The sequence below is a fragment of the Dama dama genome, chromosome 4, assembly GCF_033118175.1.
Source record: "Dama dama isolate Ldn47 chromosome 4, ASM3311817v1, whole genome shotgun sequence".
Lineage (NCBI taxonomy): Eukaryota > Metazoa > Chordata > Mammalia > Artiodactyla > Cervidae > Dama > Dama dama.
The window spans coordinates 55,407,231-55,435,112 of NC_083684.1; the positions used below are offsets into that span (position 1 = coordinate 55,407,231).

General features: G+C 48.2%; 1 protein-coding gene across 4 annotated transcripts in view; it reads left to right on the top strand.

Moving 5' to 3' along the window:
• ERICH4 (glutamate rich 4) overlaps window positions 1-27,882 on the top strand; it is a 257,702-nt gene that overhangs the window by 87,363 nt on the left and 142,457 nt on the right. For 2 of the 4 annotated variants that reach the window (XR_009692411.1, XR_009692414.1), the window contains exon 2: window positions 13,557-13,667. The gene's annotated coding sequence lies outside the window, so the exon portion shown is untranslated. Of the gene's footprint in view, window positions 1-13,556; window positions 13,668-23,265; window positions 26,178-27,882 lie in introns of those variants that run through there. The other 2 variants (XR_009692412.1, XR_009692413.1) reach the window with 2 other exon arrangements.

Sequence of the window (27,882 nt, forward strand, 5' to 3'; positions counted from 1 at the left end):
CTTCCTCCAAATAATTCTTTGGAGCAGAAAAATTCAGGCTGGTATAGGCTGGAGAAAGAAAGAAACTTCTTTAAGGCAAAGGTGGCCTCCCCAGCTTCTAGGATGGTCTTCCCTCACCCTCCACTTCTGACTCAGCCCCCACTGCCTGGATGAGTACCTGGTATGATGAGCTCAGCCTTCTTGATAAGGGTCCCAGGCAACCTGGCCGCTGAAGGAATCTTCCAACCCTCTGTCTTCTCAAAAGAGGCTGGCATGGAGGAATGACCTCGGAGAGTCTGGTCAAACCAGGGGACCCCCGTGGGGCTGCCCCTAAGTCAACCCTATATTGAACGCCCAATTTGTTGCCAAAATCCGGCCTCCATACAGTGGTGCGGGATGAAACCTTTAAGGAAGAGTTGGGTGAAGTAGAAAGAAATTAGCTTTACTGTTTGGCCAGGCAAAGAGGGCCACAGCAGGCAACGCCTTAAGCCTGTGTCCCAGCCTGGTGGTGGCACTGAGGCGTCTCACAGTGTTTACGGACCCGTGGTCGGTGGTGAGGTAACCAAGAGGCAGCGTCATCAACCTTCTGGTTCCAAGTGGCCTGGGGTTGGCGTGCTTGTGGGCAACATACAGTTAACTTCCTCCACCTGGTAGGGGTTTCAGTATCCACTAAACAGTTCACATATAAGGCACAGAACAATATCTATAGACCTTGAGGAAGAACTAAATAAAGGTCCTTGACTTTGTCTACTGGCTGAAGTATTATTAGTTTGGCTTGTTTGACTGTTTTCCTTTTCTTTCTGCATTTTCTCACTTCTCTGATTAAATTCATGCTTTTAAAAAATTTTTTACTTTTTATTTTCTGGCCACATCGCACGGTAAGTAGGATTCTTGTTCCCCAACCAAAGATCAAACCTGCGTTCCCTGCAGTGGAAGTTCAGAGTCTTCACCCACTGGACCCCCAAGGAAGTCCCCAAATTTATTCTTTGATGAAAGTTTTTCAACAGACAAAAGGCAGGCGGAAGGCTTGGCTGGGGTTCTTTTCTGGGAAAGCCTCATAGGGTCCTGCCCGCTCACCATCTGGCCCCTCCCCTGCTCTGCACCCGGCTGGAGTCTCAGTCAGCACAGAACCAGGCAGAAGACCACAGGACCGTTTCGTAATCCTTTTCTTCCCCAGGGTCATGTCTATTCACTGCCAGGAAGGCAGAGTGCGTGTGTTGCTTATAACAGCAAAAGTTCGATTTCTAAATGTTTGCCAGTGTTGGAGGAAATCACAGTTTAGCGGCCAACACAGTAAGCCAAGCTGGTAATATGAGTCTCCCGATCCTTGTTATCATGTTAGTGATGTCTCCCCAGTTTTAAATCAGTCCTCTCTCTTAGACAGAGGAGTTGGTATTTATAATTAATAAGGATATCCGAATCTCTACTGTTAACTTCCCTCAATGATGCGGCTTCTTAAACAATAATATACAATGTCGTCTTCTAAGATTTCGCAAAGATAGCATAGATTTCGAACAGATATATAAGAAGAAATTAAACCATAATGACTTCTGCTGGTTGGCGACCAAACATCTTTTAAAAGATGCATATGATATTGTTTTCTGAACAACTCACGTTTAACTGGTTGCTATCTTGTGTAGTACAAATATCAGCATCCCTTGGACTGTGCAACCCAACAGTTCAAGGGTTTCAGGGCTTGCTTTGTTCCATCATTAATTTATCTATAAGAAACCCACGGAAAATATATATTATCCATACAAACAGACGCGTCTGACCGTGATCCCCATAGACTATGTAGCCCTTTAGGTTCCTCTGTCCATGGAATTTTCCAGACAAGAGCACTGGAGTGGGTTGTCATTTCCTACTCCAGGGGATCTTCGTGACACAGAGATTCAACCTGCATCCTTCCATCTCCTGCATTGGCAGGCGGATTCCTTACTACCGTGTCACCTGGGAAACCCCATGTTATATATGGATTTTTTATTATACATACTATTATAATATATATCAAACACTGGTATGTATCTGGTACATGTATTTTGCTTTGACTTTCATTTTCTTTTCCATTGAGAGTTTTGTTCTTTTCATTACTTAAAATTTGTTTTCCCTAGGGGTATAGTTGATTTACAATGTTGTGTTAGCTTCAGGTATATAGCAAAGTGAGTCAGTTATACATATATCCACTCTTCTCTAGATTCTTCTTCCATATAGGTCATCACAGAGTACTGAGTAGAGCTCCCCGCGCTACAGAAGGCCGTTATTCCTCATCTATTTTATACACAACCTCAGGCTTCCAATTCATCCCTCCCTGCCTTACCCCAGATAACCATAAGATTGCTTTCTACATCTATAATTTTATTTGTTTTGTAGATAAGTTCATTTGTACCCTTTTTTCATTTCCCAGTTGGTGTGTTTTAGATACTTTTGGTTAGATAAAACGAAAGACTAAACATAATTATTAAGTAGGAGAAAACAGCGGCAATACTATATGATATCACTTACACGAGGAATCTAACAAAATACCACAAACTAGTATATGTAACAAAAAGCAGCAGACCCCTGGATATATTGAAGTAAATAGGGGTTTCCAGTGGGGGCGGTGGCTAAACATAGTGGAGAAGGAGTGGGAGGAACAAACCACCGCAGAAAGACAGGCAGGAGGATGAACTATACAATACGGGGATACAGCCACTATTTTGTGATAACTGTAAATGGAAAGTAACCTTTAATCATTCAGTGCACTTCAGTTGCTCAGTCGTGTCCGACTCTTTGCGACCCCATGGACTGCAGCAGGCCAGGCTTCGCTGTCCATCTGCATCAACTTCAATCATTATAAACAGTGAAATAAACGTTACATTAGATTTTTTTAAAGGGAGTTGAGTCTGGGGGAGCCGGGAAAGGGGGGAAGTGAGGGAGGCCAAAGGAGGAGGTCTTGCGGTGGGACTAGAGCATGGGCCGGAGGGCAGGGTTTCCAGGCTCCCGCTGGACCCGGCTGGGAAAGGCAGCGCTGCTCTGAGCTGGGCAGGGCATCCAGCATCTGGGGAAGCCCTGGAGGAAAGGGAATGTCCGTCTCTGGGCTTCAGATGTCCTCCGCTGAGTTTCCAAAGTGCTGAGATGTGTGAGGAAGTGAAACTGAGACCACAGTGGTGGCTGAAGAGGAGCCAGAGCCAGGGGGAGAGGGGAGCGCGGGCAGAAGCATCCAGAACACGAGGGCACAGGATGAGTGAGAATAATGAAGACTGCGGTAGGCAGAGCCCAGAAGGATCTAGAAAAGCCCGGAAGCGGCTCTAGGGGGCAGGGCATGAAGAGCGGGTTCCTGCCTTCGGGGAAGGGAAGGGAAAGCGGGGGTGAGGGCGGGGCCGCTTGTGCAGTTTCATTTCTCGAGGCAACAAGAGGCCTCAGTCTCATCTTCCGCTGTTGGAACCGCCAGCCACCAGGCCCCCCTTGGAAGCACAGAGCTTGTTGGGGTCCACACCGTCCACACTTCCCCTCCCAGAACGCTCCTTACACTTTGAGGGCTCCGCGGTGGCGTGGAGCTTCTCCTTCCCTCTGTTCTCGCCCAATTCTCTCCTTTGCCCGGAGCCCCACGCATCCCCGACTCCTCTCAAGGCCCCACGGCTCCTCGCCCTCCCCTCAGGTCGGGATCAGCCCGCCCCAAACTCCCAGGTCGGCACCCACAGGGCACATGCCCGTTAAAGGTTCATTTGGCATCCCGCCCCCCCCCCCCACCGTTGGCCAGACCCCCAGATAGAGTGGGCAACTTCCTGGCCAGCCAGGCGCCCTTCCCCAGCAGACTGGGTGACCCTGCTGCGAAAGAGCATCCAGTCCAGCACATGACGGAAAAACCATTCCTCCAGGGAGAGGAAGCCCAGAAGCCCTTTTGTAACCTCTGCCCAGCAGTAACCGAATAAAGCCTGTGTTTCTCAAAGCGGGGAAACAAAATGAAAAGCCACCCTCCCCCCACAAAGGAAAAAAAAACCCAAACACAGTTCACAAAGATAGTATAGACCCCAAGTGGATATATAAATAGAAATCAAGCCACAATCACTTCTGTTGGTTGGTTACCCATCTTTTCAAATATATATATGCTCTTATTTTTAAAAAATTTCGCGTCCATCCACTTGTATGCCACCGAAGCTATCTTGCATAGTAAAAATATCAGTATCCCTTTGGTAGCGTATGGGACCAAGCAATTTAAGGCTCTCAGGTCTTGCTCCATTCCACGTGTTGTTAAAATATCTTTTATAAAGTTTGTTACCTTCTGTGTGAGAAGTTCAGCCAAAACCTGCGCAGGAACTTCCAAGACCTTGTCCATGATCAGCGAAACAAGTGACGCCATGGAGAAAGCTCGAGTTGTGAGTGTTCCTCTGAGACTGCACCCTGAATTTATAGCCTGGCGTGGGCGGTGCCGCTCTACAGAGGAAGTGTTTTGGCCAATGCCCAGGTGATACGTAACAGGGCATCACTTGATGTATAAGGTTACTTTCCCTTTCACTTGTTTGATGGCCAAAATGTTGGATTGTAAAAATTTTCTTAAAAAAAAAAAAATTAAGAAAATGATCAGATGCTCTGGGAAACTATATCAGACCCTTTGGAAACAGAGGTGGCAGTGAGGAATGATAAGAAAGCTTAGGGTTCTGACCCGGGGTGAGGTGAGGGACCATAAGATGCCAAAGGACCGTCCGGGTTAAACTGTCACTTAGAGAAAGGACGCTCTCCAGACCCAGCCCAGGGGCGCGGTTTTCAGAGAAGAGCTCCATGTAGTACCTCTTAGAGTCTTGGAATCAAGGCCTTGGTGTGGGAGATCTCTGGGTTGAGTGTGTGTTTGTGTGTGAATATGTATCCATATATGTCCATCTGTGTGTATGTATGTAGGTATGTGCCTACATACGTGTGTGTAGACAGTAATGTGTGTGTCTGTGTATTTGTGTGACTATATCTATTTGTACGTGTGTCTGTGTTTCTATGTGTTTTGCATCTGTTTGTAAAGGGAGTCAGCGACACGCAGCACAAGTCTCCTGGCACACAGGAGTCCCCTTTGGGAAGAGGAGCGGGTGGAGAAAGGGTCCAGGAAAGCAGCTGCAGAAGGAGACTGGAATCCTCTGGGGCTAGAAAGGCAGAGTTTGAGCAGGAGTGGGGGATGTCAGGACCCCAGAGGAGACAAGTCTCGAGCTGAGGGCACAGGCGATTCAAACCAGGAAGGACATGAGGAGTGGGGGTAGGGGCCAGAATAGGGTTCCTGGACTCCAACCCTGGGGAGGTGAGGGAAGGGCTTGGGGTAGGGCCTAGAATGTAGGACAGGAGGGCAGGGTTTCCAGGTTCCAGCTGGGACCAGGCTGAGAAGGCAGGGCTGCTCTCAGAGGGCGTCTGGTTGGGGCCGCCAGCGTCTGGGGAAGCCCTGCAGGAAAATGAGTGTCCACGTGGGGGCGCCAAACGTTCTTCCATGGAGTTTGCAAGAGGGTGAAATGTGTGAGTGGGTGAATCTAACTGAGGCCACACGGAGGCTGAAAAGGATCCAGGCCCCAGGGAGCGGAGGGTATAGTGGGCAGAAGAATCTAGAATACATGGAGTGGGAAGGGGAGGAAATGGAGGATGGGGCAGGCCTAGGAGTGTGGGGAGCCCAGAATGATCCTGACGAGGGACGAGTTTAGGGGGCAGGGGATGAAGAGGAAGTTGCTGTCCTGGGGGATGGGAGGGGAAATCGGGGTGAGGAGTAACTCTGCAGAGATGGGATTACTTGTCTAGTTTCTGCCTTTCAGGCAAAAAGAGGCCTCAGGCGCATCCAGCCTTTGGAACCGCCAGCCTCCCTTGGGAAGCTCAGAGCTTGTTGGAGTCCGCACCATCCACTCGCTTCCCTCCTGGGGGCGGGCCTTCCACTGGGAGGGATCCGCTGGGGCGCAGAGCTTCTCCTGCCCTCTGTTCTGACCCTCGTCTATCCCTTGAAGACTGGCTCCCGGGCCCTGTGCACCCGCTGCTCCTCTCAAGGCCGCCCTGGCGCCTCTGGTCACTTTGCTCACATGGGGAACCTGCCTCCCAAGCTCCCAAGTCCACGCTGTTCAAGCAGTCTTAGCGCGGGTTGGAAAAGCATTTCCAGACCCAGGGCATTTCAGAAGGGAGTGAGTTTATTAAAAACAAAGAGCAGAGAGTGGGCACTGCGAGCGCAGCTCGCTGACAACTGCTGACAGACCAGGGAGAGTCCACAGTGTTCATGAGTTAATAGCCAACTTTTGTAGCCTTTAAACGAAGAAAATTCCTGCTGGGAGGGTGGCATTAAGTGATTGGTTGGGACGCTATAGGGTGTTTACTGGAGTGGGCATCTTTGCCTAATTGGGAGTCAGGCGGCTTTTAAGTTACTATTAGGGGGCTTTTGGCAACAGAAAGTGGGACAGTCAGCTTTCGAGGTGACCTTGGTTCTGGGCTCTGCTTCTGTGGCCTTGGTGCAAGACCTCACACCTGTGGCCTGGGGCAGGATTCTGTGTTCCCCCCTCTTCTTATTAATGGGCCACATCTTTGGCCCCTTTACACCTGCTCATGTCTAACAACCTGCCTATCCTCTCTTGGGACATGGGGACCCAAGTCATTGGGGAAAGGGGCAGAAACCACTCTGGCTTCTTCCTGCTGGACAGGAGGGTCGTGGGGTCCTGGGTCCCAATGCCCACACTCTGTCAGGGTGCATTTTTGGAGGGAGATGAGAGTCTATGGAATGAGAAAACCGCCTGTTCTGGCGTAGTCCGTGTGTCAACCAGCTGGTATCCTTGTTGCATGAGCATCTGGAGATTTCATTTGTATTCTAGAAGAAACAAAGTTAACAAGAAGGTTAGAGATACATGGTCTGGAGATTAATAGAAGTAGAAAAGCTGCCAAGGGGCCTAAAAGAGGGGCTAGTCAGGAGATCTAGGGCCAGACACTGGTCTGCGATGTTGGTGCTTCTCTAGATATGAGAAGATGCAAGAATTGGGGTTCATGGAAATCTTTACTTGAAAATGCCTAACTATCTGAAGGCTTGTCCTGCCAGTTTTTGTTAGAGCACAGAACGCCTCATTCGTGATTTCTACCCTGAATTCCTTTCTGTGGGTGTAGAAGGTCAGCAGCTGTAGTGGCTCCTGATTTCATCTTTGTAGAGGCAGATGGCAAGTGCCAGTTTCCAGTCGCAGACTCCGATCATGGCCATAGATTTCACCATGGTTTCAGGGGCGTATTGTGATCATTTTGTCCCATGATGTTAGGAATGCTCGTTCCCAGGTCCAGTGAAGATATATTAGGAATGCTCATTCCCAGGTCTAGCGAAGATGTTTTGATTGTCCACTCAATGTGCTGTTACTGGACTAGGCTACGAAAGTAGCAAAAGTCCTGGATCATATCTGCCTTACTAGTAGTCTCTTATAGTTCATGAAAATATTCCGTCTTTTTGTTTCTTCTCATATCTAGAGTTACATTATGATAATCATTGATCTCATGGAACTATATATCATCATTTCATTAGAGACTCAGTCACACAATTGGTAATGTAAGAGACAACAATTCTGTAAAATAGGCAATATAGAAAGCAATATAGCTAGCAGTAATAGTAACGTCACAAGTAAGAATTTAAGAACTTTTATTAGGTGTAGCCCAGTATTTACCTTGTTATCTGACTTAGTTTGTTGAGTGACTGTAATCTGGTGTTAATCTTCTGGTTGTAGATCATGGAGCATCTGATCTTTATCCAAAGACTGATTATGAAGTTAGTCTTCAGAAACAAACTTAGAATGTCCTCTTATTAACTTAATTAAATTTTATAACAACAAATAATTATCTCAGAAGTGAATCTTAGTAAACACTAACCTTAATTAACAAAACTAGGATTTAATATTCAGTGAGACAAATTTTTTTCTACCATTACCCTAATTTTTGTTAAACACAGCCAAGACTAATTTTTTTTTGATATGTTTGCCCATTGACTATAGATGTCATAGGTCTGTCATCAGTTTTTATTGAGGTGGATTTTTTTCTTCTAGAGGTCCCCACTATACTTTGAGATTTCTTTCAGACAGTCTTTTTATTTACCTGATAAGGTTGTTCCGGATGTCTGGCTCTAGGTGAGTGATCACACCATCGTGGTTATCTGAGTCATGAAGATCTTTTTTGTACAGTTCTTCTGTGTATTGTTGCCACCTCTTCTTAATATCGTCTGCATCTGTTAGGTCCATACCATTTCTGTCCTTTATTGTGCCCATCTTTGCATGACATGTTCCCTTGGTATCTCTAATTTTCTTGAAGAGATCTCTATTCTTTCCCATTCTATTGTTTTTCCTCTATTTCTTTGCACTGATCACTGAAGAAGGCTTTCTTATCTCACCTTGCTATTTTTCGGAACTCTGCATTCAAGTGGGTATATCTTCATGACCCAGATAACCATGATGCTGTGATCACTCACCTAGAGCCAGACATCTTGGAATGCGAAGTCAAGTGGGCCTTAGGAAGCATCACTACAAACAAAGCTAGTGGAGGTGGTAGAATTCCAGTTAAGCTATTTCAAATCCTAAAAGATGATGCTGTGAAAGTGCTCTACTCAATATGCCAGCAAATTTCGAAAACCCAGCAGTAACCATAGGACTGGAAAAGGTCAATTTTCATTCCAATTCCAAAGAAAGGCAATGCCAAAGGATGTTCAAACTAGCGCACCGTTGCACTCATCTCAATCGCTAGCAAAGTCATGATCAAAATTCTCCAAGCCAGGCTTCAACAGTCCGTGAACCAAGAACTTCCATATGTTGAAGCTGGATTTCGAAAAGGCGGAGGAACCAGAGATCAAATTGCAAACATCCGTTGAATCATTGAAAAAGTAGAGAATTCCAGAAAGACATCTACTTCTGCTTTATTGGTTATGCCAAAGCCTTTGACTATGTGGATCACAGCAAACTGTGGAAAATTCTTAAAGAGATGGGCATATCAGACCACCTTACCCGCCTCCTGAGAAATCTGTATGCAGGTCAAGAAGCAGCAGTTAGAACCAGACATGGAACAACAGACTGGTTCCAACTTGGGAAAGGAGCCTGGCATGCTGTAGTCCATGGGGTTGCAAAGAGTCAGACACGATTGAACAACTGAACTGAACTGATTAACTTAATAGGGAATATTTCCCAGTTTACATGAGCCTGGAATTCATTTAGTTTAATTTTTCTTGAATTCAGAATCACTTGATTTATAAGCGCTTACTTTTGTGCTGTGTCTGACTCTTCGCAACCCCATGGACAGTAGCCCACCAGGCTCCTCTGTCCATGGAATTCTCCAGGCAAGAATACTGGAGTGGGTAGCCATTCCCGTCTCCAGGGGATCTTCCCGACCCAGGGACTGAACTTGGGTCTCCTGCATTATGGGCAGATTCTTTACCGTCTGAGCCACCAGAGAAGCCCTACTTTTCTTCAGGCCAATTAAATAGAGCTCATTGACAAATTAACCTCGACTATATTCTCCATATCAAAGACACACACTGAGGCATGCATATATCTGGACAGACAGAGATCTCATAGTTTTCCACTTGAGATTTAAAATGTCTCTTTGCCTCTTTTTTCCCTTTGGCCTGAAGTTCTATGAATTTGCTCTCAGCTGGAGTCTCAGGCAGAGTGGGCTGTGTATCTCAAGGACATGAAAAGAGTTAACTTCAGTTTTTTCCCTAGGAATGTTTTTGCTTCTCAGGCAGGGTCAGAACTCCAAAAAAAAAAAAAGTATCTTAACAAGCCAACTTTTTCCTAATTGCATGGTGCAAAAAGAAATAGTTTTGCAATTTCAAAAAGATTTCATTTTAACGAGTTTTTCCGGATTCTAAAGAATATCATGGCTATATTGTCTTTTTCCTTTCTGTGGTCATAGGCTTGTAGCTTAAATTTTTAAAGAGGAGAGTGTTCAAATTCACATTGGCTCTGGTCACAGGTGCGGATTGACTGAAAAGGTTTTGTCCCAGCAGGGATTGTTCCCCTGGGATGGCCGGGTCTTGGTTTGATCAGAAGAATCTGAAGGAGTAAGGGAACTTGTAAGAATAGGGGAAGCTTGGTTCTGTTCCCACTTCCTTCTCTCCCACCCCACTGCCCCAAGAGACAGGAGGAGTTAGAAGGGGATCCTTTAGAATTTTAGGAGAGTTTTTTCCAGGCTTTTGATTATAGGACAAAGTCCTGGCCCAGGATATCTGGTGGAGGGAGAGACAGAGGGGAACGAGGGGATAGGGCAGCAACAGAAAGACACATGTGGCATGAGTCTCTTAGATCTGGCACCTGACTGAGTGCCATAAAGGTTTGAGCATAAGGAACAGCAAAAGAGATCAAATTGGAGGCTTGTGTTGTAATTGAGTGGGCCATTAGGAAGCCATTTTTCTTGGTTTCTCAATTTGTACTGGCTCCAAGTTTTGTTGCAAAAGAAAGTGACCCTTTTCTTTTTAAGATTTTCAGGATCAAATTTTTTTTCCAGTTCTTGAGAATACAGCCTAGAGGTGAGTCTGAGGGAGGGTCTCAAGACAAACCTGAGTCCATTTTGAGAATGGGGGTGCTGAGACTTCACTGGCCACAGAAGGCATTCCAACTGTCCCAATGAACCCTCTGTGCGCGACGAGGCGCCGTGTGGCTAATGGCACAAATGGCCAACCGTCCCAACAATTGCGTCCGACAGTGAGAGATCACCTCCGAATGTGGGACAGAGCGTGGCACAAACCACGTGGCTACGCACAAGCCTGGGCCCAAACCGTGTGAAAACGCACCTGGCGACTAGGGCCGGAAGGACAGAAAAGAGTTTTCCGGAACCAGCAGTGACGCACCTTCTGATGATTCTCTGAAACGTGGAAGGCATTCTTTGGAATGATTCAGAGGCTGCTCCTAGGCCCCCGTAAGTTAAATCATGACAGCGGGGGGAAAGTGAAAGAGAAAAGACAAGCTGAGGAATCTGCTGTTCAATCCTGCTGGGAGGTGGTGGCCTGGGGAATGGGCTCAATGTTTTCCTTGAACCAATGTGGCACGTACAGTGCACAGAAGTTGTCTTAGGGGCAGAAGCTCTGATAGCCTGATCTGTTCCGTGACTCCCCATATTCTGCCTTGGGTGTCTTCTAGCGGCAGGCACCCTAGTGGCTTTTAAATGCCTGACCCATGCCAACACAATGTTGATTTCCCTAGTCCTCGGTTGGAAAGGAGTCAAAAAGAAAACCCCTCACCCATTTGGGTGGCAACTACTGGGGCACAGTGAGCAGTGGGCCTTTGGGACACACCAGAGGGTAACCCTGGCCGGAGTTCCTCGGTTGCTTCCACAGCCACTCGCCTGTTCGCAGAGGGCCCAAGGAAAAAGAAAAGAGGAGAGGAGACTGGGGGAGAGCCCCCGAGAGCAATCCCCACATAGGCCACCAAATGTTGAGGCGGTGTGAGCCTGGGTTGGGAAAGAATTTACAGACACAGAGCACTTTGGAAGGGACTGAGTTTCTTAAGAGCAAAGAGCAGAGATAGAGTGGGCACTGCGATCATAGCTGGCTGTCAACTCCTGACAGTCAGGAGAGCTGACAGTGTTCATGAGTTAACAGCCAACTTGTATATCCTCAAGACTTAAAAATTCCTGCTAGAAGGTTGGCATTAGGTGACTGGTTGGGATGCTATGGGGTGTTTACTGGAGTGGGCACCTTTGCTTAATTGGGAGTCAGGAGGGTTGTTGGTGATTGTCAGGGGCTTTTGACCAGGCTACAAGGGGCTCAGTCCGCTTTAGTGTTGACCTTGGTTCTGCACTCTGCTTCTGCGGCCTTGGTGCAAGACCTCACACACGTGGCCTGGAGCAGGAGTCAACAAGTTCTTCTTTTTAAATATTTATTTATGCATTTGGCTGTGGTGGGTCTTAGTTGTGGCACACAGGCTCTAAAGCTCGCAGGCTCAGTAGTTGCAGCACACAAGCTTAGTTGCTCCAGCCCCTGGGATCTTAGTTCCTCGACCAGGGATGGAACCCACGTCCCCTGCATTGCAAGGCTGATCCTCAACCACTGGACCACCAAGGAAGTCCCACAAAGGAAGTTCTTGATGGACCTCGGAGTGTCCCGTTAATGCCTAATCTCAGTGTTAATTCTGAACGGCGTCTTACCACAGAGAGGGCTGAGAGCCTTTTCTGCCTGCTCTTCCACTCCCCACTGGAATCACCTGGATAATTGCCAGCAGTCGTCCTTAGTCAGGGATTTCCCAGGTGGTGGAGTGGTGAAGAGTCCACCTGCCAATGGAAGGAAACTCAAGAGAAGTGGTTTCGATCCTGGATCAAGAAGCTCCCCTAGAGGAGGGAATGGCCGCCCACTCCAGTTTCCTTGCCTGGGAAATCCCGTGGACAGAGGAGCCTGATGGGCCAAGTCCATGGGGTCACATGGACAGAGGAGCCTGGCAGGCTACTTTGTGTCAGACACACACTCACACACTCTCTGCCTGTCTCTGTCTCTTTGTCTCTGTGTGTGTGTCTCACTGTATCTCTCTCTGTCTCTATCTCTCTCTGTCTCTTTGTCTCTGTGTGTGTGTCTCACTGTATCTCTCTCTGTCTCTGTCTCACTGTCTCTCTCTCTCCCCCTGTCTCTCTCTCCTTCTGTCTTTCTCTTCTGATCTGAGTAGGGGGAGGATTGTGCCCAGGAAAACATTCGCTTCTCATTGGAGACGCAGCAGATGCTCCCTGCAGACGCAGACGGTGTCTCTGATGCTGCAGCTGGTGTGGTGATGGCGTCTCTGTGGGCAGAGCGGGTCTCAGGACCCTGTCCCTGTAACTATAGACTCAGGAGTCCCTGGTCCATCCTGCGTAACTCTTACCTGCACAGAACTCTGGAGCAAAGAGCAGTCAGGGGAGTGCTTCTTTATGCTCCATCTCTGAGCGAAAAGCAGAGGGGGTCTCCAAGAGGAGAGAACCCTGGAGCTGTGTTTGTGCACTGACATTGTTCAGGACACGTGCTGACCCTGCCAGCTGACCACACCCTGGCACCGGCTGGATGGAGGGGTGACTGGGCAGCAGAGAGTGGGTTTTCCAGTGGGGCTTTACTGAGCAAAAATTCAAGTGAGGTGTTTTTTGGCTAACATTTTATGGGATTTATTTTATGGGATTATTATAACATTTTATGGGATAACATTTTATGGGTTTTATGGGATTTATTGAAGGTACCAATATAAAACCTAGCTTCCTGAAGTCCCTGGGAATCTGCAGGTAATTATAATTCAGAGGAGAGCTCAGAACGAATGAATGTCCATATTTCCTCTGTCTGTCGTGGGAGATGCTGGGGAGGAGACGGCGGGGAGGCGCCCTGTGTGCAGACGCTGAGGGGGGAGCATCCGTGAGTGGTAAGGAGAGCAGAGCTCGCCCTCACATGGCTCTCAGTGTGTTAGGAAGACAGGGGACAGAGGGGTAACAAACAAAACAAAGTGTGAATTTTGTTTTGAGAGGAGCAGAGCGGCTTGGTCATGCTGATTGAGGATGACCAGCGGGCAGGTGAAGCCCGCTGGGCTGGAGCTGGGGAAGGAGGGAGGAGAGTGCAGTGTGGGAGGGGGGTTCCAGGAGGAGGGAGAATGTGAATCGCTGTGATGAAGCCAAAACGTGTTTCTTGCTTTTTCAAGGGAAATTAATTCAGCCGGATCTAGAGAGGAAGGGAAGCCAGGATGGAAGTGAGCTGCTGAAAGTCTTAGGTGCCTGACAGAAGCTTGCCCTCCCCCATGTCCCTACCAGTGGTAAGTGATGAAACACTTTTTTTTGAAAGAGGAAAAAAGCTCTTGGTTTCACTGATCTATTTTAATTTTTCTGTTCTTTATTTCATTTTTAATATTCCTTTCTTTCTGCTAACTTTAGGCCCAGTTTCTTCTCTTATTATCGTTCCTTGAAGAATAAAATTAGCTTGTTAAGTATAAAGTTAACCTGTTAACAAGTTAGCTTGTTAACTGAGATCTTTCCTTTATAGGAAATGTTCTTTATTTTAAATTTTAGGGGAAAAACCTCCAAACTTCTCATTATCAGTAAATAGAGATAAAGCATGTAATACAGGGCTAAAATAATAGCCAGAGAACCTTAATTTGTCTAGAAATAAATAACAGTAAAATGCTGTTTTCTTTCTGGGTTTTTTTCCCCAAAACTAATTAATTCACCTTGAAAAACATTTTGTATTCTAATTTGTATTTATGTTGAAATTCTATATAAGAAAGATCTTGTTGTTGTTGAAAAATAAAAAAAACAAGTTTAATATGTAGCCAGTTTTTACTGTAGTAGTCAGTTCTGTCAGGTATATTCTTATTGTTATGCTATAGAGCAGCAGTCCCCAACATTTTTGGGACTGGTTTTGTGGAAGACAGTTTCTCCAGGGACTGGGGAGCAGGATGATTTCTGGATGATTCAAGTGCATTCACAACAACTGGAAAAACTGTGCTCATGGGCATTTAATATTCAACCATTAATAGTCACTTAATTTTTACCATGCTGAGGGTTTTCTTTTTCTTTCTGTTCATGATTCCTTTTGCTGAGCAAATGCTTTTAAAGTCAATGATAACCCTATATGCAAAACAGAAAAAGAGACACAGATGTACAGAACAGACTCTTGGACTCTGTGGGAGAAGGTGAGGGTGGGATGTTTGGAGAGATCAGCATCGAAACATGTATATTATCTAGGGTGAAACAGATCACCAGCCCAGGTTGGATGCATGAGACAAGTGCTCGGGCCTGGTGCACTGGGAAAATCCAGAAGGATCGGGTAGAGAGGGAGGTGGGAGGGGGAATCGGGATGGGGAATACATGTAAATCCATGGCTGATTCATGTCAACATATGACAGGGACCACTACAATATTGTGAAGTGATTGGCCTCCAACTAATGAAAATAAATGGAAAAAAAAAAAAAGTCAATGAGGTCTTTCATTTGTTTTGTTTTGTTTTGCATTACTCTAAGAGGTAGACCAAAAAATGTTGTGATTTATGTCAAAGCATATTATACCTATATTTTTCTCAAGAGATTTAGATTACTGGCCATCTAGTTAGCTCTTTAATCAATGCGGAGTTTCTTTTTCTCTCTGGGAGTGTCCTAATTTCATTCACTTTTTACTTGAGAAACCTCCCTGCTGTTCTGGTACTGGCTGTTAACAATCGACATTGCCAGCATCACTGTAGGAGGGTTCCCTTCTCTCCACAACCTCCCCAACATTTGTTGGTTTTAGACCTTTTGCTGAAGTCCATTCTAACCTGTGTGAGGTGATACCTCATTGTAATTTTGATTTGCATTTCTCTAAGAATTCACATAGTTCATCAGGCACTCTGTCTATGGACGGAGGTTCATGACATTGAACAGGAGGCAGGGATCAAGACCATCCCCAAGGGAAACAAATGCAAAAAGGCAAAATGGTTGTCTGAGGACTCCTTACAAATAGCTGTGAAAAGAAGAGAAGCAAAAAGCAAAGGAGAAATGGAAAGATATTTCCATTTGAATGCAGAGTTCCAAAGAACAGCAAGGAGAGATAAGAAAGCTTTCCTCAGACAGCAATGAAAATAAATGGAGGAAAACAACAGAATGGGAAACACTAGAGATCACTTCAAGAAAATTAGAGATACCAAGGGAACATTTCATGCAAAGATGGGTTCGATAAAGGACAGAAATGGTATGGACCTAACAGAAGCAAAAGCTATTAAGAAGAGGTGGCAAGAATACACAGAAGAACTGTACAAAAAGATCTTCATGACCCAGATAATCACGATGGTGTGATCACTCACCTAGAGCCAGACATCCTGGAATGTGAAGTCAGGTGGGCCTTAGAAAGCATCACTACCAACAAAGCTAGTGGAGGTGATGGAATTCCAGTTGAGCTCTTTCAAATGCTGAATGATGGTGCTGTGAAAGTGCTCTACTCAATATGCCAGCAAATTTGGAAAACTCAGCAGTGGGCACAGGACTGGAAAAAGTCAGTTTTCATTCCAGTCTCAAAGAAAGGCAATCCCAAAGAATGCTCAAACTACCGCACAATTGCACTCATCTCACATGCTAGTAAAGTAATGCTCAAAATTCTCCAAGCCAGGCTTCAGCAATACATGAACCATGAACTTCCAGATATTCAAGCTGGTTGTAGAAAATGCAGAGGAACCAGAGACCAAATTGCCAACATCTGCTGGATCATCAAAAAAGCAAGAGAGTTCCAGAAAAACATCTATATCTGCTCTATTGACTATGCCAAAGCCTTTGACTGTATGGGTCACAATAAACTGTGGAAAATTCTGAAAGAGATGGGAATACCAGACCACCTGACCCACCTCTTGAGAAACCTATATGCAGGTCTGGAAGCAACAGTTAGAAGTGGACATGGAACAACAGACTGGTTCCAAACAGGAAAAGGAGTACCTCAAGGCTGTATATTGTCACCCTGCTTATTGAACATATATGCATAGTACATCATGAGAAATGCTGGGTTGGAAGAAGCACAAGCTGGAATCAAGATTGCCGGGAGAAATATCAATAACCTCAGTTATGCAGATGACACTACCCTTATGGCAGAAAGTGAAGAGGAACTAAAAAGCCTCTTGATGAAAGAGAAAGAGGAGGGTGAAAAAGTTGGCTTAAAGCTCAACATTCAGAAAACTAATAACATGGCATCTGGTCCCATCACTTCATGGGAAATAGATGCAGAAACAGTGGAAGCAGTGTCAGACTTATTTATTGTTGCTCCAAAATCACTCCTCTGAGCTCCACTGGAATACTTCCTGATTAGGATGTGATTTGGTTTCAGAAATTGCTTTCTCAAACCACCCAGTGCCACTACAGCCTCTCTGAATATTCGGCTACTGAGCAGGATTTTCTCCAAACCTGTCTGGTCTCAAGTCCACAATGTGAGCTAGTGGACCTCCACTCCCCTTCCCGTTTCTCTGAACCAGATGTGCACTCCAGCCGCCTGGCCTCCACCCCAGACAGAGGGATCCTGTCGACTCCCACCCCCGCCCCTGCGCTTTCTCCTGCTGGAGACCCGCTCCCAGGCTAGGGCCCACGGTAGAGACCCTGGGCTGGACATCAGGCAGATCCCGCCAAAGAAACAGACCATCCACTGCACCGCATGTACTTATATCTTTATTTTAGTCCGGTATCAGATTTCGATTTTTTTTGTTTCTTCTTCGCGTTGTAGATGGAGGTCACCACGGGTCAGGGGAGTGGGGCATGGACAGGGTGTTTGGGGATGTGAGGAGAAGGAGTCTCATGGGTTGGATTCAGAAATCAGAACGTGAAGCGGAGAACGTGGCGATGTAACCATCTGCAGCCCTTCACGTGGAGCATTCGTGAGGCACGAGGCTTCCCATTTCAAAGAAAACTAAAGATTCAGCAAACTTACAAGATATTGCTTTGGAGGGAAAAGAAGGCTCACACGTCAGGCAAATCCCAGTGCACAGATCTGTATCCCAGGTGCACGAAGGAGGGCACCTTCCAAGGCCCGAACCTGGGCTCTTGTCTACCACTCAGAAATGAAGTGTCCCAGGAGACACACGTGCTGACAAAGCAGCAGATCTTCTTGGGAGAGGGCACCCGGGTGCAGAGCCGTAGGGGAAGGGAACCCAGGAGAACAGCTCTGTCACACAGCCTGCAGTCTCGGGTTTTATGGTGATGGCATTAGTTTCCGGGTTGTCTTTAGCCGATCATTCTGATTCAGAGTCCTTCCGGTGGTGCAGGCCTTCTTCAGCCCAGATGGATGCCAGAGAGAAGGATTCTGGGAGGTGGTCGGACATGTGGCGTCTCCTTTGGACCTTTCCCAAACTCTTCCTGTTGGTGGAGGCTCATTAGTCCCGTGTTCCTTGCCAGCACCTCCTGTTGTAAAACAACTCATGGCAATGGTTACTAGGTGCCTGGCCAGGGTGGGATCAGTGCGCTTCCCCTAACACCCTGATCACCTGCACCATCTCCACTTAGCTGCAGAGGAAAGACTCAGCAGGCAGCTGAGAAAAGCTGACCGTTCCTGGTTAGAACAAGGTGAGCAGTCTTTGCCAGAAGACCGCCAGGGTCCCACTGACCAGGCTTTGTCTGAAGGACACTGTAGCCCTGAACGGCTTCCGCCAGAAGGACACTGTAGCAGTTGAATATACTCTGTGAAACGTTCCAAAGAAGAAGAGAACGACAAACAAGAGGCACAGGAAGAATATGAGCAAGCTATGCCTGCTGCGCTGCGAAGAAACAGCAACTTGAGAGGCAAAAAAGGAGAGAGGAGAGGCTCCAAGGCTCTCCAAAAAAAGAAAATGCAAGTGCTCAAAATGTGGAGCCAAAACACTCACAGTGGCCAGACAAATTCGAAATCACAAATGGAGTATTTTCTAAGAAAATACAGGAGAAGAATTAACGGGAAAAATTTACGGTACAAATATCTATTTGCCTTTGAGTCCTTTTGTATAGGGACTGTCCGTCCTAACATGTAACTAGATTTGTCAGCATAAACTGGCCTGTGAAGGGATAGAATAGGGGGGAAAAAAAAGGGAAAAAATGTGTAGAAGTCGTACCGTTTTCAAATAGTTTCAATTCTCGTTCAGAGTTCAGTTGATCGGTTTCCTGGAGATGCGACAAGGACGTCAAGGATCATTCAACAAAACCTTTCCAAGTCGCTTCAAACGTCGTTTAAACCAGATTTCTACCTATTGCTTCATCAGGTTCTTTCTGAAAGCAATACGACATCTTGGGTGCGATGGAAACGAGAAACCAGGTTCTCGTGGCACCAGCAATCTTTCCTGTTAGAAAGCTCAAAATAGATTGCATTGCATGCAGACAAAGCAGTTTAATAAATTCCTTTATCACATTTTGGTACGGTAATTCATTTGGCAGAAAGGGCATCATCTTGCCCTCGAGATAAGCCCACACAATGTGGCTTAGAAGTCGCAGGAGTAGGTCTTGCATGAAGGAAGTCGTTCTCGCTAAGTCGCAACACATAACGGATATCTCGTTTTGCTTTCGGTCAGGCTGTGCCTGCGTCTTAATTCATAGAGGTGCCTCAGTGGCTCTGCAGAGAGGCCAGTGTCCTTACAAAGAGAAGTTGAAAGTCACCTAGTGAGGAGAGGCACCGCGCAGGGTGCAGAGACCCAAGGGGACGCGCCAGGTTTTAAAGAGCTTGTGGCCTCTTGAAGGGGGCGTGTCTAAGGCAAAGCTGAGAGCTGGTTGTTTTCAGAAGAGGCGGCAGGAAGTGGCGAGTGGGGTGGGGCCAAGCCGCCTGCTCAATATCGGTTTTTGAATACCCCGGGTGTGTTTGGAGCTCTGGAGGTGGTCTCTGATAGCCGGGGACCTGGACGGGGAGAAGTTCGGCTAGGTGTGTGAGTATCAAATGCGGAGGTGCTTGTGTCTCCATAGAGCTGAGAAAGCTTGCTAGGGCTAGTGTCGTTGCACCCGAATCCCTGGGCACGTTGTGGCCATCAGAAGCCGTGCAGAGACTCCAGATGGCGGCAGATACTTTCCCAAAGCTGCTTTAGTGCAGGAGTCTCTGAGGGCACTGACGGGCATATGTGTTGACTCTTAAGTTGGAAGGAAAACGTGTAAATGAGCACTGGGTTGCCTCAGAACCCCAGGAAAGGACTAGAAGGTGTGAGATGTCTGTGTCCTTAGCACAGAAAAGGTGCTTGCACTGCATCTCCTTGAAGGCGGATGTCATCCTGTAGCCTCACACGGCTGCCCAGAGAAGTGTGGTGGGTCCGGCTGCTCCACACTCAAAGCAGTAGAGCGGCCAGGTTGGTGCAAAGGAAAGTTTGCTTTGTTTCAGACGCCGGCAGGTCGGGGGGAGGATGGTGGACACCTGTCCAGAGGCTGACTGACCGCTCCCCCACCCAAACCCTTAGTGGCAACCAGTGGGGCCAGAGCTTTTCCAGACAGAAGTGTGAGGGGGCCGCTCTATGCAGAAACAGCCCAGGCAGCTGGTTGAGAGTCACCTTCAGATCAGTCATCAGTGGTCTGACCAACATCATCTTGATTGTTTTCGGGACAGTGAACCTTCAGGTCCAGGGTCAGTTCGATTGCTTGACGAGAGGCCAGACAGGAAGTTCAGGCAAGGCTTTATTGCGGCTCTGGGTGCAGGAGGAAGGGAGCCAAACAAGTGACAGGTTCCCCTGGTTTGCACCCCAGGAGGGTGGGGGGAGGGTGTCAGGGCATGCGGGGGACTGTGGTCCCTGAAGTGGGGCGAGTGCAGGCTGGGTCAGGGGTTGGGCTGGAGGGGTGAGATCGAGGTCTGCCCCCTCCCCACACCCTTGGTGGGGTGTGTGCAGGCATCACAGCCAGGCTCCCACTTTTGTTCTCCAGCTGGGACGTGGTGATTGGGTTTTTGATCTGCTTTCCTATCTTGTGCATCATTGGCCCCAACTGTTCATGTGGGGTCTTCCTGAAAGAGGGACTGAACTCTTGTCCCCGAAATTGGCGGGTGGACTCCTAAGTACTGGACCGCTGGGGAAAGCCGGTACAATATATACAGAAAGGCCAGATCTGGGCCTCCTGTGGCCCTGGGCCTAAAACGTTCACATCAGGAAGCCTGCGGAAGGTTTCTCTGCCCCTTTCATCCCCCTCACTTCATCCTCTAGGCACCAATTTCTCCTCTGGGCTCCACTGGTATACTTCCTGATTAGGATGTGATTTGGTTTCAGAAATGGCCTTCTCAAACCATGCAGTGCCACCGCAGCCTCTCTGAATATTCAGCTACTGAGCAGAATTGTCTCCAAACCTGTCTGGTCTCAAGTCCACAATGTGAGCCTGCGGACCTCCACTCCCCTTCCCGTTTCTCTGAACCAGATGTGCACTCCAGGCGCCTGGCCTCCACCCCCGACAGAGGGCTCCTGTCGACTCCCACCCCCACCCCTGCGCTTTCTCCTGCTGGAGACCCGCTCCCAGGCTAGGGCCCACGGTAGAGACCCTGGGCTGGACATCAGGCAGATCCCGCCAAAGAAACAGACCATCCACTGCACCGCATGTACTTATATCTTTATTTTAGTCCGGTATCAGGTTTTGATTTTTTTTTTTTTCTTCGTGTTGTAGATGGAGGTCACCACGGGTCAGGGGAGTGGGGCATGGACAGGGTGTTTGGGGATGTGAGGAGAAGGAGTCTCATGGGTTGGATTCAGAAATAAGGACGTGAAGCGGAGAACGTGGCGATGTAACCATCTGCAGCCCTTCACGTGGAGCATTCGTGAGGCACGAGGCTTCCCATTTCAAAGAAAACTAAAGATTCAGCAAACTTACAAGATATTGCTTTGGAGGGAAAAGAAGGCTCACACGTCAGGCAAATCCCAGTGCACAGATCTGTATCCCAGGTGCACGAAGGAGGGCACCTTCCAAGGCCCGAACCTGGGCTCTTGTCTACCACTCAGAAATGAAGTGTCCCAGGAGACACACGTGCCGACAAAGCAGCAGATCTTCTTGGGAGAGGGCACCCGGGTGCAGAGCCGTAGTGGAAGGGAACCCAGGAGAACAGCTCTGTCACACGGCCTGCAGTCTTGGGTTTTATGGTGATGGCATTAGTTTCCGGGTTGTCTTTAGCCGATCATCCTGACTCAGAGTCCTTCCGGTGGTGCAGGCCTTCTTCAGCCCAGATGGATGCCAGAGAGAAGGATTCTGGGAGGTGGTCGGACATGTGGCGTCTCCTTTGGACCTTTCCCAAACTCTTCCTGTTGGTGGAGGCTCATTAGTCCCGTGTTCCTTGCCAGCACCTCCTGTTGTAAAACAACTCATGGCAATGGTTACTAGGTGCCTGGCCAGGGTGGGATCAGTGCGCTTCCCCTAACACCCTGATCACCTGCACCATCTCCACTTAGCTGCAGAGGAAAGACTCAGCAGGCAGCTGAGAAAAGCTGACCGTTCCTGGTTAGAACAAGGTGAGCAGTCTTTGCCAGAAGACCGCCAGGGTCCCACTGACCAGGCTTTGTCTGAAGGACACTGTAGCCCTGAACGGCTTCCACCAGAAGGACACTGTAGCAGTTGAATATACTCTGTGAAACGTTCCAAAGAAGAAGAGAACGACAAACAAGAGGCACAGGAAGCATATGAGCAAGACACGCCTGCTGCGCTGCGAAGAAACAGCAACTTGAGAGGCAAAAAAGGAGAGAGGAGAGGCTCCAAGGCTCTCCAAAAAAAGAAAATTCAAGTGCTCAAAATGTGGAGCCAAAACACTCACAGTGGCCAGACAAATTCGAAATCACAAATGGAGTATTTTCTAAGAAAATACAGGAGAAGAATTAACGGGAAAAATTTACGGTACAAATATCTACTTGCCTTTGAGTCCTTTTGTATAGGGACTGTCCGTCCTAACATATAACTAGATTTGTCAGCATAAACTGGCCTGCAAAGGGATAGAATAGGGGGGGAAAAAAAGGAAAAAAATGTGTAGAAGTCGTACCGTTTTCAAATAGTTTCAATTCTCCGTTCAGAGTTCAGTGGATCGGTTTCCTGGAGATGCGACAAGGACGTCAAGGATCATTCAACAAAACCTTTCCAAGTCGCTTCAAACGTCGTTTAAACCGGATTTCTACCTATTGCTTCATCAGGTTCTTTCTGAAAGCAATACGACATCTTGGGTGCGATGGAAACGAGAAACCAGGTTCTCATAGCACCAGCAATCTTTCCTGTTAGAAAGCTCAAAATAGATTGCATTGCATGCAGACAAATCAGTTTAATAAATTCCTTTATCACAGTTTGGTACGGTAATTCATTTGGCAGAAAGGGCATCATCTTGCCCTCGAGATAAGCCCACACAATGTGGCTTAGAAGTCGCAGGAGTAGGTCTTGCATGAAGGAAGTCGTTCTCGCTAAGTCGCAACACATAACGGACATCTCGTTGCTTTCGGTCAGGCTGTGCCTGCGTCTTAATTCATAGAGGTGCCTCAGTGGCTCTGCAGAGAGGCCAGTGTCCTTACAAAGAGAAGTTGAAAGTCACCTAGTGAGGAGAGGCACCGCGCAGGGTGCAGAGACCCAAGGGGACGCGCCAGGTTTTAAAGAGCTTGTGGCCTCTTGAAGGGGGCGTGTCTAAGGCAGAGCTGAGAGCTGGTTGGTTTCAGAAGAGGCGGCAGGAAGTGGCGAGTGGGGTGGGGCCAAGCCGCCTGCTCAATATCGGTTTTTGAATACCCCGGGTGTGTTTGGAGCTCTGGAGGTGGTCTCTGATAGCCGGGGACCAAACTGAGCATATTTTTTTTTTATAAAACTGAGCACTTTTTTTTTTTTTTTTGTCATGAAACTGAGCATTTTTTTTTTTTTTGTCAGAAAACTGAGCACTTTTTTTTTGGTCACAAAACTGAGCACTTTTTTTTTTTTGGTCACAAAACTGAGCACTTTTTTTTTTTTTTTTTTTTTTTTTGTCACCAAACAGAGCATTTATTTATTTATTTATTTTTGTCACCAAACTGAGCTGAAGAAGGAATTCATAGGGCCTCGACTCCATCTCAGGCCTGTCTGTGCTGATCGTGCGTGGCCACCTCTCCAGTGGACTCTGAACTCTGTGCTTAGCGCCTGTGGGAACAACAATGGAAGGATAAGACCCCCCTCTGGGCAGGGGAATGTTGAAGAAGAGAAAACAGACACTAATCACCCCTGCCTCTGGACACTATCTATCAGAATGTAAGCACAGGCTTATCGGTTATTAACTATTTGGAATGTAACTGCGGGCTTATTGATTATTGACTGTTTGAACACATAACACGTGAATGATGGGGTTATTGTAATTGTATTTACCCTTCCTTTGTTTATGTAAGTCTCAAGGGAATTGGGGTAGTGGGTTTGGACGCGTGCACATGGGGTATAAAAGATTTTCACAAATGCTGGTCGGGGTCCTTGGCTAAGAGGAGACTCTGCCTTGGGCCCGCCAGTGTAATAAACTGCACTCCACTATCTGCATTGTCCTTCTGAGAGAGTTTGCTTCCCGGAAAGCGTGGCTATAACATTTGGTGCATTGGCCGGGAAACTCCTCACTTTGAGGAGACAGGTCTCACTTGAGGCCACCCCGAGGCTTTGTAGCTTGAACCTCCTAGAGGAGGGAAGGCGCCTCGCCCCTCTGGAAGGATTCTGCTTCTCAACGCCCGGACCTTTCACGTCAGCAGGTAGTGGACGGCAGCAGGGGAACTGAGCGCTCAGGTGAGGAGGAACTCACCGAGTAGGGTGGAAGAGGGGGCCTGATCACCCCTCTGGGAGGGACTAGAAGGAGCGGGGACCCACAGGAGCCTGGAATAGGCAGGCGGCGATTGCTTGGTACACAGGTCGACGAGCGTGCTAGGGTTTAGGAAGGAAATTTGTGAAGGTCATTTAGGAGGTGTGTCCACGCTGTCTCGGGGAAAATTATTACCAAGCTATCGCCAGGGGATTCTTAGGATAGGAAACTGGTCCTTGTATGCTCGTATTCTGCCCTCCCCCAGGAGGTGTCCTCTCTGCTGTGAAATTCTTGACCCCCTTGGAATTGTTGGGCTAGAAGGAGGGGGAAACAGAAGTGAGTATGAATTGGCTTTTCTGGAGATGGCCTGGGACATGAGATATTTAACCCATCTGTGTTTTCATCCGCACCTGATCAAGCCCACCAAGGCAGAATGGACTTTAAGGGAGAAACAGTCTCGGACCATGTGATGTTCTGGTTCAGCTATGCTGACTGGCAGGTGAAGACACGCTGATCCCCCTTCTCCCTCTGGGATCTGGCAGGTAAGGCTCTTCTCACCCCAGTTAAGGAGGCAAAATGGCAATTTAAGTGTCACTGAGTGGAAATATCAGAAGTACATAGGGTACTGAGAACTTCGTAGACAGAACGAAAAGGAAAAGTAGAAGGTCCGAGAAGGTAAGCAAGATGGGGGAAAGTGAATCTAAGGCAACTGTATTGGAGTGCATGATTAAAAATTTAAAGAAGGGATTAGGAGGAGACTATGGGGTGGAGATGAAGCCTAACCGCCTCCATATACTCTGTGAGGTCGAATGGCCCCCTATGGGAGCAGGATGGCCACCAGAGAACACCGTGAACTTAAAAATAGTGGAAGCAATCTATACAGTAGTCACAGGAGAGCCAGGACACATGGATCTATATCCATCTATTGACTCATGGCTAGGGTTAGCTTGAGACCCTCCTACTTGGACAAGGTTCTGTATCCAGAAGGGAAAGGGAAAAATATTAATGGCACAAAAATTGACTTATGATAAAAAAGGAAATTCTACAGGATTTGGACGGGGATGACCTGACCCCTCCCCCATGCTGGATAATGACACGCCTGCCTCCCAGTGCTTCACCAGGACCGGAGGCCGCCTTAATGCCCGATCCAGGGCCAGGTGAAGTTTCTGCAACAGCCACTGCTCCTCTGCCAGCTTTCCCGGAGTTCATAGAGCCGCCGTTTGGGCAGGCTCCGATCCCGGTGACAGAAGCCTCTGGCCAACACTTCCAGGATCCGGCTCCACCCGAACCGCCCAAGCTATACCCGCCTCTCCTGGTGAGTACTGACAAGACGGGGAGGGAGACGTTGGAATTAAGCAGAGACCGCGCCCTGCCGGAGAGCTGGAGGGAACGAAAGAGAACAAACAAGAGCCTTACAGTGCAAGTTGCTGCTCTGGGAAAGTCTATCTCGGGCCCTCCAGAAAACCTCATCTGCCCCAGGGACAGGACAGTCCTTCAGCCGGTCCAAAGGGAGGCCCTGGGCCCATTACAGCCAAACCAGTGTGCCCGGTGCCGAGCTTTTGGCCACTGGAAGAAGAAGAAGCTCCCGCAGTTGTGGGGCTTGCTGACCTGGAAATTAACTAGGGCTGCCAGGGCTCAGAGATATCAGGTCCCTGAGAGCCCATGGTAACCGTAAAAGTGGGGGACCAAAACACTGACTTCGTGGTGGATACAGGAGAACTGTCGGTAGTAACAAAACCTGTGGCACCTCTGTCCACAAGACTACCGCTGTAACTGGGGTATCGGGAGAAGAGATGATTAAATCATTTTGCCAGCCCAGAAAATGTCAGATTGGGGGGTGGGGGGGCACCAAGTGATTCATGAACTCCTCTGCATTCCTGAGTGCCCAGTACCCCTGTTGGGAAGAGACTTGCTCTCCAAACTAGGAGCACAAGTGACTTTCTCCCCTGAGGAGAGACCCACCTTCTGGACGGACTCTATGACTTATTTGCCCTCTCTCTCAATACCAACCCAAGATGAGTGGAGGTTGCATGAGCCTCTGAAGGCAGAACCGGGTGGGCCAGAAGAACATGAGGCAGCTAACTCAATTATTCCCTGAGGTCTGGGTGGAAGACAACCCCCTCTCCCCCCCCCCCCCCCCCCCCCAGGCTGGCTAAACATCATGCCCCAGTGATAATAGAACTCAAACCAGGCACCATCCCGGTTAGAGGGCACCAGTACCCGCTATGGATGGAGGCCTGAACCGGCATATTGCCCCACATCAATAGATTGAAACAAGCAGGCATTCTGGTAGAGTGCCAGTCGGCTTGGAATACGCCAATCCTGCCAGTCAACAGGGAAGGAGGACAGGACTATAGGCCTGTACAAGATCTCAGGCTAGTCAACCAGGCTACTGTGACTTTACATCCCACTGTTCCAAACCCCTATACCTTACTTAGCCTCCTCCCACCGAGGACTAAAGTTTACACTTGCCTAGATCTCAAGGATGCCTTCTTCTGCATACGCCTCGCCCCAGCGTCACAGCCCATCTTTGCCTTTGAATGGGAAGATCCAGTGGGGAGCACCAAACAACAGCTCATCTGGACTCCCCCACAAGGGTTTAAAAACTTCCCAGCCATCTTTGGAGAAGCCTTGGCTTCTGATCAGGACTCATTCCATCCGGAAGAGTATGGATGTCAGCTCCTACAATAGGGGGATGACCTGCTGCTGGCTGCCTGAGACCAAGGAAAAATGCTGGAAAGGGACAAATGCACTGCTCCAGCTGTTGATGGAAGGTTACCGGGTGTCGAAGAAGAAGGCACAGATCTACAAAGAGGAGGTAAGGTATCTGGGGTTTGTTTTAAAGAAGGACTCAGGGTTCCAGACCCTAATTGGGTCCTATATACTGATGGCACTCGCCTGATAAAACAGGGACAACAGTGTGAGGGGGCCGCTCTATGCAGAAACAGCCCAGGCAGGTGGTTGAGAGTCACCTTCAGATCGGTCATCAGTAGTCTGACCAACATCATCTTGATTGTTTTCGGGACAGTGAACCTTCAGGTCCAGGGTCGGTTCGATTGCTTGACGAGAGGCCAGACAGGAAGTTCAGGCAAGGCTTTATTGCGGCTCTGGGTGCAGGAGGAAGGGAGCCAAACAAGTGACAGGTTCCCCTGGTTTACACCCCAGGAGGGTGGGGGGAGGGTGTCAGGGCATGCGGGGGACTGTGGTCCCTGAAGTGGGGCGAGTGCAGGCTGGGTCAGGGGTTGGGCTGGAGGGGTGAGATCGAGGTCTGCCCCCTCCCCACACCCTTGGTGGGGTGTGTGCAGGCATCACAGCCAGGCTCCCACTTTTGTTCTCCAGCTGGGACGTGGTGATTGGGTTTTTGATCTGCTTTCCTATCTTGTGCATCATTGGCCCCAACTGTTCATGTGGGGTCTTCCTGAAAGAGGGACTGAACTCTTGTCCCTGGAATTGGCGGGTGGACTCCTAAGCACTGGACCGCTGGGGAAAGCCGGTACAATATATACAGAAAGGCCAGATCTGGGCCTCCTGTGGCCCTGGGCCTAAAACGTTCATATCAGGAAGCCTGTGGAAGGTTTCTCTGCCCCTTTCATCCCCCTCACTTCATCCTCTAGGCACCCATTTCTCCTCTGAGCTCCACTGGTATACTTCCTGATTGGGATGTGATTTGGTTTCAGAAATGGCCTTCTCAAACCATGCAGTGCCACCGCAGCCTCTCTGAATATTCAGCTACTGAGCAGGATTGTCTCCAGACCTGTCTGGTGTCAAGTCCACAATGTGAGCCTGAGGATCTCCACTCCCCTTCCCGTTTCTCTGAACCAGATGTGCACTCCAGGCGCCTGG